The sequence below is a fragment of the Bos javanicus genome, chromosome 22 (genome assembly GCF_032452875.1).
Source record: "Bos javanicus breed banteng chromosome 22, ARS-OSU_banteng_1.0, whole genome shotgun sequence".
Taxonomy (NCBI): Eukaryota; Metazoa; Chordata; class Mammalia; order Artiodactyla; family Bovidae; genus Bos; species Bos javanicus.
The window spans coordinates 36,704,372-36,718,210 of NC_083889.1; the positions used below are offsets into that span (position 1 = coordinate 36,704,372).

General features: G+C 41.8%; 1 long non-coding RNA gene across 8 annotated transcripts in view; it reads right to left on the bottom strand.

The window, feature by feature from the left end:
• The window catches only part of LOC133235248 (uncharacterized), a 318,764-nt gene that overhangs the window by 219,651 nt on the left and 85,274 nt on the right, over positions 1 to 13,839 (bottom strand). For 2 of the 8 annotated variants that reach the window (XR_009732499.1, XR_009732503.1), the window contains one exon: positions 3,067 to 4,021. The exons of the other annotated variants lie outside the window; for them this stretch is intronic. This is a non-coding gene — a long non-coding RNA (uncharacterized LOC133235248). The remainder of the gene's footprint in view (positions 1 to 3,066; positions 4,022 to 13,839) is intronic. 8 annotated transcript variants of the gene reach the window in all.

The window sequence follows — 13,839 nt, forward strand, 5'->3', positions numbered from 1 at the left end:
GGAGTTTTTCTGGTCTTACATTTAACCTCTCCATCCATTTTGATTTGATGTTTATATATGACATGAGATAAAACCTAATTTCTTTCTTCTGCATTGTATTACTCCTTTTTGAATACAACCTTTATCATCTTTTTTTTTTTCCTCCTTCAGTTATCTTCACTTTGGAGAGGTGGGTTACTTTTTCCTTGGTGAATTTAACGGTAAGATCAGATGCTCCAAGTTCAATGAATTGGAAACGCAAAACAATTCCCTATCTTTGCAATCTCCATTCAGTTGTTAACTTGCTGCAGGTTAGAAATGGCCTTTTCTTGAAAGGCATATTTGGTGGAACAAATAAACTACCTTTTGTTAGGAATTTGCTGTGGCCCTCCCCCAGGTTCTACCCCCTCACCACATCTATTTCCAACTCCCTTACACAACTTCCTCTGCCTCCCTGTCCTCAAGTGAACATGAACAAATTCAGCCCTGCTGTGTCTGGCATTTTAAATGGAGCTGGGACCAGGCCAAAATAAAGTATTCCAGCTTCTTCTAGCAATTCACCAGCTAAAAGATTAAGAAGGATTTATAGCATTTTTCAGTTGTATGTAAATGCCACCAGGGTAGCTTAAGAGATGGGGCATACATTCGGAAATCTTTTGCCTTTATCTTGCTAAGTCAAATGGGAAAAAAACAAAATAAAGACCCAGGAGAATTAAATATTATACTGCCTATCTAGTTTTTTTAGCTGTCTCTAAATTAGTTAATGGTACATCCAAGTCTGTGCGAGTAAAGTCCATGAAAGATCCCAACAATTTTGCTGGACACATCAGTTTATCTGGACACAGAAGTAAATCCACTGAGATGATCTTTCTTCATCAAACATGACCAGCCTCTGCCAACCTAGCTCAGCTCCTAGATGAGAACCTGGGAATTCCCTTGAATGCCTCATAATATTAGCACATGGTCTTAAGCCCACTTACTCACAAAAGGAACCCAGTTTTTAAACATTACTGGTCCTTCTCTGCAACTTCTATTCAAAGTCAAAGGAAATGCTGCTGCTAAGTCACTTCAGTTGTGTCCGACTCTGTGTGACCCCATAGAGGGAAGCTCCTCCGTCCCTGGGATTCTCCAAGCAAGAACACTGGCGTAGATAGCCATTTCCTTCTCCAGCGCAGGAAAGTGAAAAGTGAAAGTGAAGTCATTCAGTCATGCTTGACTGGAAGCGACCCCATGGACCACAGCCCACCAGGCTCCTCCGTCCATGGGATTTTCCAGGCAAGAGCACTGGAATGGGTTGCCATTGCCTTCGCCACAAAGGAAATAAATGGCCTTAAAAGATCCTCTTGAAAGAGTAAACTACATTTGTCTTCTAAGTAAAGAAGATGAAAACAAACACCCTTAGTGTTTGCAAATTGAGAACCAAGATTCTGATCCCTATGGCAGAAATGAAACACTTGGCCTGTTTCTGGACTGTATTTGAACAGTTTCAGCTGCCTGGTTGTACCTGGCTTCTTAGAAAGATAAACAGTCTCCAGGCCGCCAAGGGTGTTGGCTGTGATGGCTTGCTTTGCCAGTGTAAAAATGTAAGCTACCGAGAAGAGTTCATCCTATCCAAAGGCATAGGCTTTGTCAGCAAACAATTTATCCTGCATCTTGTTAATACTGAGAGGTATTTAATGTAAACTCTGGATTATTCAAGCATTGTGCGGCATTTAGAAACACAGCTGCACCTCCTGGTGTCCTGTTGAATTTCCCTTGTTGAGTCTCCATCGAAATAATGTAGCAGTAACGTGTTGGGAAGAAAAGGTAAATAGTTTTTGATTTCATAATTTATATACAGCTGTGTTTGTAAGCCCATGGTAGTCTGGGTAGGCGAATGCCGCTTTTGATTTTTCGGTTCAACTGTGTGGCTGCCATGATTCAAGAAGCACTGAGTCATGACAGACATTTTCAAGTGAAATTTGATCAGCATGGACAGCCAATCTAAATAATCAAAGTAGTTCATAGTAAGTGCCATAGGAACCTTATACTTATACTGACAGTGTATTAACTTAGAGAAGAGAGAGAGCCCTTCTATCTGCCTTCGATGATACTGAAAGACTCTCAGAGGATGGAACATGAAAGGTGGATACTAGGTGGCACTTCACTATGCAGAGATGACAGAGGAGACAGTTTAAGAGCCAGGCTTGATGTCTAACTGAATGTAAAGTATATGCCTGCACTTGCATCTGCATCTCCCTGGTTTTCTCCTGGCTTTTCTTTCTATACCAGAATATCCTTCCTACACTTTAAAATCTGTCCTAAATCCTAATTATAAGAATTCTGTCCTTGGGGGCAGTAATCATATATGTCTTCCATGACGTTTTACACACAATTATAATACCTGGTGTGTGCTTTGAGTTGAGTAAATATTTACTGAATTAAAACTCAGGCCACAGTCTACTACTTGTTCTCTCCACTCACAGCCTACCAACCACTCATCATTTGCCTCCCATCTGCTGCCATTCACCATGACTTAGACATAAGAAGTGATTCACACGTGTCTGATGGGGGGATGGATGGAGCAACTTGGTGATGTTGGTGACAGAACAGTGCCCACAGCTCTATAACATGCTCACCTTATAACAAGTATCATTGTGTGCAAGTTATTTGATTTTCAGACTAGAACTACAATGCCCAGGCATAGAGCTGACCCTTACGTGATGGAATCATCTCAACACTGTCAAGTCAGGACTACCACCCTCATCATGCTATAGGTGATAAAACTGAGGCTCAGAAAGGGGAAATCGCTTGCCCAATGTTCAGTGAGATTGTACACAAAGGAATGGGGAGTTGCACGTCTGCACATGTCACTTCAGAACTTGAGTTCTTGAGTCTGTTCAACAATGAAGCCTTTGTTTCATTCCATAGCAAACAGCAAATAGCATTCATTCATTCTTCTCCTAAGAACCCTCCTGACCCCATATTGTGTAGAAAAAGAGGAGCAGAAGGAAAGTTGAGGGAAAAGGGTATAGACAAGGTGTCTCAGTCAAGGGTTGAAATTGGTTCATACATGCATAAATTTTCTCTGGGCTATTTTGTTGTTACCTGAATTGTTTCCCTACACCTCCAGTGGCTTAATGAATGAAACAGTGCAGGAAATGCAAGTTTCTTAAGTGAAGTCTAAATGGCAAAGTCAAAGCTTCTAGGTGGTATATTCCAGAATCATCTCCGAAGGACTTTTACTGTTGAATATGGTATTCCTGCCACTGCTCACCAACTTCTGAGCATATAATTAAGAAGTATCTTGAAAATACCTTCCATCTCTCAGTGTCTGCTAGGGCTATAGTACTGCCAGCAGTGTGGTAAAAACAGCTTCAGTTCAGTTCAGTTCAGTCGCTCAGTCGTGTCCAACTCTTTGCGACCCCATGAATCGCATCATGCCAGGCCTCCCTGTCCATCACCAACTCCCGGAGTTCACTCAGACTCACGTCCATCAAGTTGGTGATGCCATCCAGTCATCTCATCCTCTGTCATCCCCTTTTCCTCCTGCCCCCAATCCCTCCCAGCATCAGAGTCTTTTCCAATGAGTCAACCCTTCGCATGAAGTGGCCAAAGTACTGGAGTTTCCATCATCCCTTCCAAAGAAATCCCAGGGCTGATCTCCTTCAGAATGGACTGGTTGGATCTCCTGGCAGTCCAAGGGACTCTCAAGAGTCTTCTCCAACACCACAGTTCAAAAGCATCAATTCTTCAGCGCTCAGCTTTCTTCACAGTCCAACCCTCACATCCATACATGACCACTGGAAAAACCATAGCCTTGACTAGACAGACCTTTGTTGGCAAAGTAATGTCTCAGCTTAGTGAATAACAAATCTTGGCCAGGTCAGCAGCCGATTGTGATTCCATCCCCTCTGGATACCCATTTCTTAGAACTGGACCATCTTCTGTTGATCTTTTCAGGTGAGGATTCAAATCCATACTGGCTGGTACCTTTGTTATGACTGAATAATGAATAAGAATTATCAGAACCAGAGAGCTGAATGCAAGGTCTGGCTCATACCTAAGAGAGAGAGAAAAGAGACAGGAAGGTTCAATTTACCTGTTACACCAGGCTTTGCTACAAATTCCTGCCTGGAATTAGAAGTTTAGATTTTCAAGGTCTCTGTTTAGGGAGATGAGGATTTTAAAAGTCTTAAAGAAGGAATTTTCATAAATTTAAGTTTGGAAAATATAGTAACTTTACAAATAAAGGGAGTAAAAAATATGTCTCTTATCAAGATTTTTTTTTTTTAATAAAGAGGAAATAAAGCCCAAAGTATATTAAGGAATTACCTAATTCAGGTTGAAATTAAGAGATAGCTATTAATTATTTTGTAAAGATATATCTCACTTCCAAAAACAAACAGGAAACACATATTCTTTCCCTTCTTTCTCCCTCAGACCTCCCCTACCCAGTTCTGATCTATCTCTCTTTTTTTCCTTACATCTCTTTGATAGAATAACTATTAAAATTGCTTCTTGCAGTCTGACCTTCTTGCCAGGCAAAATCAATCTCTTGTGTTTCTCTGCATTTCCAATGGCCTTGCTGCATCACAGTGCATAGCAAGGAAAGTCACTTTGAGAAAAAAAGGACAATGAGATTCCTTGTATTAGGCCCAGTTCTTCTGTTACTATTAAATTAAACTGTTTATCCAATTACCGCCACTCACATTTCTGTCTGGAGGCTGAGGGGGTTGCACAAGCCAACTGGGAATATGGCCTCTTAAGCCTTCCATTTCCCATACTCCTTCCTACAATGCATTGTGGGAGAGGTAGCCTGAGTGAGAAAGGACCAGGTCCTCCCAGAACGGATGGGCCAGGAGGTTATGGGGGTATCCAGGGCCAACAGGGTACAGACTAGATGGCTTTGGACATTTATACTGACTTGCTTCCAAGGGGCTGAATATTTTGAGAAGTGGAGGAAGGGAGAATAGGGGAAAGGAAGCAGTCCTGTTTCAACCCGTTTTTTTCTACACTAGTGCACTGTGAGCTTCGAAAAATGGAAACCTGATCAGCCCCTGACCTGCTTACACTTTATGGACTCCTCTTGACTTCCAAAGAATCATAGTGTGGCCACAGTGTACTTCTCTGGTCTGGCCGTTCTTGTGGATCCCACACTCCAGCTGTCCCAGGACTCTGTGTGCTCTCTCTTATCTCCTCGTCTTGGCATGAGGAGTCCTGCCTTGGCCTCCCCTGACTTCTCAGGCTTGTTTGGTTAACTCCTCTGCATTCCTCCTGTCTCACCTCTGATATTGCCTTTCTCAGACCACCTCCTCAGATGCCATCACCACCGTCATATCTGGGACAGTTACTGTGGTCTCTGTCAGGGCTTGGAAAACTTTCTCTGAAGACATGCTCTGTGTTGCTCAGTCACTCAGTCACTCCAACTTTCTGCAGCCCATGGGCTGTAGCCTGCCAGGCTTTTCTGTCCATGGGATTCTCCAGGTAAGAATACTGGAATGGGTTGCCATTTTCTCCTCCAGGGGATCTTCCTGACCCAGGGATCAAACCCGTGTCTCTTGCATCTCGTGTATTGCAGGCGGATTCTTTCCCACTGTGCCACCTGGGAAGCTACAGACAGTAAATATTTTGGGCTACTCTATCCTACCATTGATGCAGGAAAATGAGCTACTGTGTGTTCCAGTGAAATTTCATTGACCAAAATAGATGGTGGGCTAGACTTGGCCCGTGAGCTGTGTTTTGCCAATTCCTGATCTCAATCCCTAGAGTTTTTTAAGCTTCAGTGTATGATGACCTCAATCAGAAACCATTACCACCTAGGAGACAAGGACTAAGTCTTTTATCTCTGCATTCCCAGTGCCTAACACAAGGCCTAGAGCCTGCATGATGTGCAATGGTCTTTGAGAACAGGTATGATTGGATACAGGACTGGAGAAGGTCAAATCAGTCTATCATTCAATCTGCTATGACTGCTACACTTTTTCACAATTGGTCCTTTCTCACTAAGACAGAATAGAAATTTTTTTTTTTTTAATGTTTAAAGTTGTTTTTGAATTTTGCTGGTGAGGAAGAGAGATTAGTTAGTAGAAAGCTTGTCTTTCTGTGTCTTTGAAGGGGAAACAAGGACACGGGAAATGTCTTCCTCTCAATCTGTAGACCCTGAATAACTGGCTCTTCTAAAGATTCCAGATTATAACTGGTAAGCCTTCCAGCTCCCAGGAAGCTGACAGAATCTGTTGAGCCTCATTCCTTGGGCCTGCACACGAGGGCCATCAGTAGTCTGACCCATCTAATATCTCGCTGAGACACATTTCTGTCCATTGCATCCTGCCATGTTTCCAGCAAGCCTGGGCAGTTCCAAAGCAAGCATTTCTGGCTGTTTTTCTAAAGCAGTGACAACTAGCTGTGTTGTTTGAAAAGCCCTGGATATCTATGGGGAGTGAGGGAATTCCCTTCCCTCCCCTAGTAGTTCATAATCCAATGAACTTTAAAATACTCTAATTCCTCAACAACCATCACAAGAACAAAATCCATATCCTGCAGCTGTTTGAAGAGGTAGAAGGAAGCAAACATGGGGTTGGCAAAAGAGTGAACTTTTGTTCTTTTTTCCTGCCAAGTCCACACCCACTTTCTGCTAGTGTAAGTACCTTTGTTTTCATGGGGAGAAACTTCTCTTACCCTCTCTCAGTTCATGTGGTCTGAATGAGAGAAGAGCTCAGAGGTAAAGAATCTGCCTGCAAGGCAGGAGACCTCGGAGGTGCGGGTTCAGTCCCTGGGTTGGGAAGATCTCCTGGAACAGGAAATGGCTATCCATTCCAGTATACTTGCCTGGAGAATCCCATAGAGAGGCCTGGCAGGCTACAGTCCAAGAATGAGAGAGGACCAAATACTGTGGCGCATGGGTGCAGGCAATATTCGGGCCTTGCCAGTCTCTGTCTTTCATCTCCCAGTCCATAAAGACTGTCTCAGAGGAATGATGCCTCTAACTCAGGCCAGTCAGAACCACTCCTGCTCCTTCTTATGGGAATCCTGGGAAGACTCAAGTGAGTTGAGAGGATAATATATAAGTCGGGAGCAACTGACAGCCGCTTTGTCAACAGAGAGGGATGCAGAGCTGAGAGACAGTTCTGATGACTCTGCTTGAGGCCATTACCGAGCCCCAGCCAGAGCTTAACATCCCCCTGAAATTTTCAGGATAGTGATCCAATAAACTCCCATTTTTGCATAAGTTTGTTAGCATCAGGTTTCCATGTCTTGTGACTACAAGAATCCTAGTAGAAAAAAATGCTTACACACTCAAATCAAGTATCTCATCCTGATACCTTCTCTTGTGATAAGCAAGCGTGTAGGTGATGACCTACTTTCTTGCGCTGGGGCCTTTATAGACTTTAAGATGTATTGAAACAATTTAGGTTCATGAATTTAAATGCAGGAGGACTGGCCTCCACTGATGGCCAACATCTACTGGCCCAAGGTTAGACATGTCCCTTTCAGGTCATTATGAGTAAAGCTAGAAAAGGCCTCAGACCATATGATCTGGCCTTCTCATTTGGTAAAGGATGAAAGTGAGGCCCGTAGAGAGGAAACATGTTTACTGACACTGCATCTGTGGTTCAGAGGCTGAGGCAGCATTAGAATTTGTATCTCCTGACTCCCATCCCTTTATTCTACGAAGTTTCTGGCCCAGCTGTTGTAAGCTGTACTATTTTTCCACTGATGAGAGAATATGATGATTTCCTTGAAGAAAGATAGAGCCTGTACCCATGTGCTTTGTGAGGTGCCAAGTGAGGTGAAAAGAAAGCTGAACTTGGAGTTGGAAGAGGTATGTGTGACCTTGGGAAAGTCATTTGGTCCTTTGAAGATCTAGTTTCCCTGTTTCGGAAGATCAGATGTGGAATGAACCCTTTTAATGTCTCAGAATGTTATGATGATTGAGTGATAGCACGTGTATCAAAGTGTTTCCTATGCTGTCAAGTATGGCTCTCTGATTCATTCAACATATTATTGGAGGCCTATACTGTGCTCGGCACACATATGGCAGTTAGCAAACACTGATCCATGCTCAAATGAACCTTACATTTTACATAGGGAGACAGAACAAACAAAACAGAAATGTACTTTGCAGGTCAGAAGGGAGAAGTGTTATGGAGGGAAAAAAGCAAGAGAGAGGTACAGGGATACAGATGTACCTGACTGGACAGGGAAACCTCACTGAGGAGGTGACAGGTGAGCACCAGCCACCTAGGAGAGAAGAAGGACCAATCCTACAAGTGAGGGAAGACAACTCCTAGCAGAGCCAACAGTAATCATTTGAGTTCAGAGATGGAAGCCATCCAACCCTGCTTTGTACAAGCCATCTCCCTTCTGTGAAATCACGGTTTCTTTGAATGTATCCCAACCTCTTGTATCTACTTGGTCAGCTAATAAGCTGTGCTCAAATACATATCTGGTTGCATTTCCTGATGTAGCAAAAATAATGAATGGAGCAAAGAAAAAGAGACAGTTGAAGGCCTGGGAGGATAATTTGGCATACTCTCTCTTGAAGGAAATCTAGCTATATCATTTCTATCTTTCCCTACAGAATTTTTACTTCTAGGATCTCATACTAAGAAAATACTATAATTAAGGATGTATGCAATGACTTAGCTAAAAAAAATATTCATTTATCTCAGCCTATTTATAACAGTTCAACATTTGAAACATCCTAAAAATCCATCTGTGGAAACTGGCAGTAAAGTATGGTGTTTTCACCAGAAATTCCAGGAATGGCTCCATTTGGACTCACTTGCTTTATTAACCTATCCCTGTATTAGTCTCTGTTACTAATCATTGTTTAGTAAGGAGCAGTTCTATGGAGCTGTTAAAAATGATACTGGATGCTTTTATCCATGTTTGCCAAAACACAATGCACTTAAAGTGGGTGCTTTTTATTTTGTTTGCATTTTATTGTCAGCAAAGTGTATTAAAACAGAAAACTAGTTGTTCTATTAACATGATAAATTTTTATTTGGGAAAAAATAAATGACAAAATGACTGTACTACATTATCTGACATATGCCATGTATGAGCTAAAGTAAAGCCCAGAATACTCCAAAATATTTTAACACATTTTCTGAGTAGTGGGCTTATAGATGATTTTGTTATGTTTTTATTAAGTTTTTTTTTTTTTTCTGGAAAAAGTAACACATGCTGGTTTCAAAAGATTACAATATAGAATATAGCAAATCTTATCTCCTTCAAATAACTACTTTTTTCACAGTTTCTGAAGTAGTCTTCAAAATTTTTGTTTGCATACATAAGCAAACATATGGGTATCTGGGGTTTTCATAGTATAAATGAGCTTTTTGAGACCACAAATAGAAGCAAACTAAGCTTGCTGTTGTGTACTTTGCTTCCTGCCCCCGCTTGAAAGTGAAAGTGAAAGTAGCTCAGTTGTATGCAACTCTTTGTGACCACATGGGCTATATACAGTCCGTGGAATTCTCCAGGCCAGAATACTGGAGTGGGTAGCCATTCCCTTCTCCAGGGGATCTTCCCAGCCCATGGATCAAACCCAGGTCTCCCAGATTGCAGGCGGATTCTTTACCAGCTGAGCTACCAGGGAAGCCCCCTTTTCCCTTAATTCATCTTAAATATCACTCAACATCAGCACTTAGAAATCTGTGCCATCCTTTCCAATGATTACAAATTATTCCATTATAGAAATGGCCTGTAAACAAATCTCCCTGTAAATGAACATTGGGATGGTTTTAACTATTTTGCAGATCTCACATGTTGACATTTGTCTTTCTTGAATGTGCCTCTTTGGGCACATAGATAACTACATCTCCATGGTCAATGCCCAAAAATGGAACAGCTAGGTCCTAGGAGATACGTATCCTTATCGTCATTGCACATTCTTAGATTTAATATTTTCTAAAATTCCATGTTCCATAAATATTTCCAGAAAGTTTCTTAAAAATGTGTTTAAGAGCCTCCAGTCCTTTCAAAAATCTTCATTAAGTTCAAGTATTGTTCCTTTGACCCTGAGAGAGAAGGGGCCATGTGCTGGAGTTATTGCCATGCCCAAAGGACCCATTCTTATTAGGTTGCTGAATCTGAGAGGATGGTGCCTGGCATCTGCAACAACAGCCTCAATATATAGTCCATCTTATCATACCAGAAAATCTCAGGGCTCCTTCCCAATGATGTACACTTGTTTAATAAAGCAGCCAGCAAAGATGAGCTGCTGGCTGAAGCAAATGGAAATGTATGTCTGATATCTTTGGCATCAGAATGCCCAGAGAGAGGCAAAATGGCCAAAAATCCATAAAACTTTCATAGCCTATTAAGAGTGGCATGGCAGGCATGGTGGAGGCTAAGAACAGAAGAAGTAAACTTACTCAAAAAAGAAAGAAAAAAATGGTTGGACTGAAATTCCATTGAATTTATTGTTGGGATAGAAAAGCTTAAAGTTGTTATAGAATCTAATTGCCAAGCAATGTAAGCGAGCCAGAATTGAAGCAACATACAAGTGACAGACAGACACTTTTCATTGCAGCTGGCATCTCAGTAGAAATCTGTTAATTGCGTGTTCAGGGATAACATCAAGGAAAGGGCATTACAACAACTGTCTAAATAGGATGAAATGAAAGCATATTTGGCATGTTTCCTTAAAGGACATAAGGGAAAATACTGGGAACTTTCTCCAAATGACAAGAGTTGAGTCTGCTTAGAACATTCAGACGTGGGATTAACATAACGTGATCCAACTGATTATTTTCCATTCCTTGGTATGCTTCCTCAGCTGATAACCTTTTCTGGCTTGTTTAAAAATATATTGTTTTGCTTTGTGATTGCACCTCAAAAAATTGCTTGGTTTGCAGTATGTTTACATTTACACCAGAAACTAATCTGAGAAGATTAATTTACATGAGGAAATAACCCAGATATTGGATGAAATACATTTAGAAGCCAAGAAGTAGGGAAGTAGTAAAGGTTTCAAAACAGCTGATAGGGGGAAGAGCTTCATATTTGTGTATGTTTTCTACACTGTACACCGGCTACATGTAACTTTAAATAAAAATTAAAATTCAGTTCCTCAGTCACACTGGGCTTCCCTGGTGGCTCAGAAGTAAATAATCCACTTGCAATCCAGGAAATATGGGTTCATTCACAGGGTCAAGAAGGTCACCTGGAGAAGGAAATGGCAACCCACTTCAGTATTCTTACCCAGATTATCTCATAGACAGAGGAGCCTGGTGGGCTGCAGTCCATGGGGTTGCAAAGAGTCAGACAAGACTGAGTGACTAAACAACAGCAGTCACACTAGTCACACTTTAAGTGCTCAAGAGCCTTATGTGGCTGCTGGTTCACATTTGGACAGTGAAGGTCTCGAACATGTCTTTCATCATAGGAAGTTCCACTCGACAGCACTGGATTAGACCTTGGAGATAATTCTCAGAGGCCACTCTTTGCCTGCCCAGCTTCCACTGGTTCCATCAGCCTTTCTGAATGGTACCACTAGTCAACTTTATCTTATTTTCTTGTTTTACATGTCACCTGGTGAAAAATAGGAACAGCAATCATTTGAATTGCTGGAAGCTCTTGGAGGACAAAGCTATCTTTTATACCTAAAAAACATCTGGAACATAGATGGTGTTCAGCAAATGTTTGTTGACTGACTGACTGATTTAACAAAGAGATGAAGGAAGGAAGAAAGCATCTTGTTTTAGAACAAAGTTTACTTTTATAGACAAAACAGCTTGTACATACCAAATCGTAAATTAGAGTTCAAGTGAGGAAATTGGACTTAAGAGAGTGTTGCTGTCAAGCCTTAGTATACCTTATTTAATGACACATCTGTTTTCCAAAGTCTTTCCAATATTAAAAACTACATCATTTCCCCCACAAGGAGAGGGAAATATATTGGCCCAGAATGCTACTTTGAGTCTACTTTTTTACCATCATCCTATTGATTTTGTTATTGTCAGTCATCTTCACTTCAGCATGCTTTCAAAAGAAGATATAATCTCCCTACTTCTAGATTGTAAGGTACCTGCTTCATGGTGCCATCTACATTCAGTTCAGTTCAGGTCACTCGCTCAGTTGTGTCTGACTCTTTGCGACCCCATGAACTGTAGGATGCCAGGCCTCCCTGTCCATCACCAACTGCCAGAGTCTACCCAAATCCATGTCCATTGAGTCGGTGATGCAATCCAGCCATCTAATACTCTGTCATCCCCTTCTCCTCCTGCCCTCAGTCTTTCCCAGCATCAGGGTCTTTTCAAATGAGTCAGCTCTTTGCATCAGGTGGCCAAAGTATTGGAGTTTCAGTTTCAACATCACTCCTTCCAATGAACACCCAGGACTGATTTCCTTTAGGATGGACTAGTTGGATCTCCTTGCAGTCCAAGGGACTCTCAAGAGTCTTCTCCAACACTACAGTTCAAAAGCATCAATTGTTCGGTGCTCAGCTTTCTTTATAGTCCAACTCTCACATCCATACATGACTACTGGAAAAACCATAGCCTTGACTAGACAGACCTTTGTTGGCAAAGTAATGTCTCTGCTTTTTAATATGCTGTCTAGGTTGGTCATAACTTTCCTTCCAAGGAGTAAGCATCTTTTAATTTCATGGCTGCAGTCACCATCTGCTGTGATTTTGGAGCCCAGAAAAATAAAGTCAGCCACTGTGTTCACTGTTTCCCCATCTATTTGCCATGAAGTGATGGGACCAGATGTCATGATCTTAGTTTTCTGAATGTTGAGCTTTAGGCCAACTTTTTCACTCTCCTCTTTCACTTTCATCAAGAGGCTCTTTAGTTCTTCTTCACTTTCTGCCATAAGGGTGGTGTCATCTGCATATCTGAGGTTATTGATATTCTCCTGGCAATCTTGATTCCAGCTTGTGCTTCCTCCAGCCCAGCGTTTCTCATGATGTACTCTACATATAAGTTAAATAAGCAGGGTGACAGTATACAGCCTTGATATACTCCTTTGACAATTTGGAACCAGTCTGTTGTTCCATGTCCAGTTCTGTTGCTTCCTGACCTGCATACAGGTTTCTCAAGAGGTAGGTCAGGTGGTCTGGTATTCCAATCTCTTTCAGAATTGTCCACAGTTTATTGTGATTCGCACATTGAAAGGCTTTGACATAGTCAATAAAGCAGAAATAGATGTTTTTCTGGAACTCTCTTGCTTTTTCCATGATCCAGCAGATGTTGGCAATTTGATCTCGGGTTCCTCTGCCTTTTCTAAAACCAGCTTGAACATCTGGAAGTTCATGGATCACATATTGCTGAAGCCTGGCTTGTAGAATTTTGAGCATTACTTTACTATGGCTGAGAGGAGCTACCCCATATCCAAGGTCAGGGGCAGTGGCCGAGAGGAGCTACCCCACGTCCAAGGCCATTTATGGAATCACTTTAATTGTATAAGAAAATGCTCTCTGAATCACTGTATTAGGCAGGCTGGATTTACAGTGCTATCCCTCATGTAGATAATCCCACACGTGGTCAATGGGCTGTCCTGGAAAGAGAGAAGCATGTGGTTCTGGAAGGAATATAAGGCTTGCACTGTCCACACATGAATTTGACTTTTAGTGCTATCACCAGCACCTGTGCATGTTATCAAGCTCAGTGCCTTTCACTTTGATGCAGCCCATTTTGGAGAATCATTGTTAACACTCAAAATAATGGCAGCAATTAATTTGTGCCTTCAGAAGTGACAACATTATTGTTGTTCAGACTCAGTCGTGTCCGACTGTCTGAGGCCCCATGGACTGCAGCACACCAAGCTTCCCTGACCTTCACCATTTCCTGGAGCTTGCTCAAACTCATGTCCATTGAGTCAGGGATGCCATCCAACCATCTTGTCCTCTGTCGTCCCCTTCTCCTG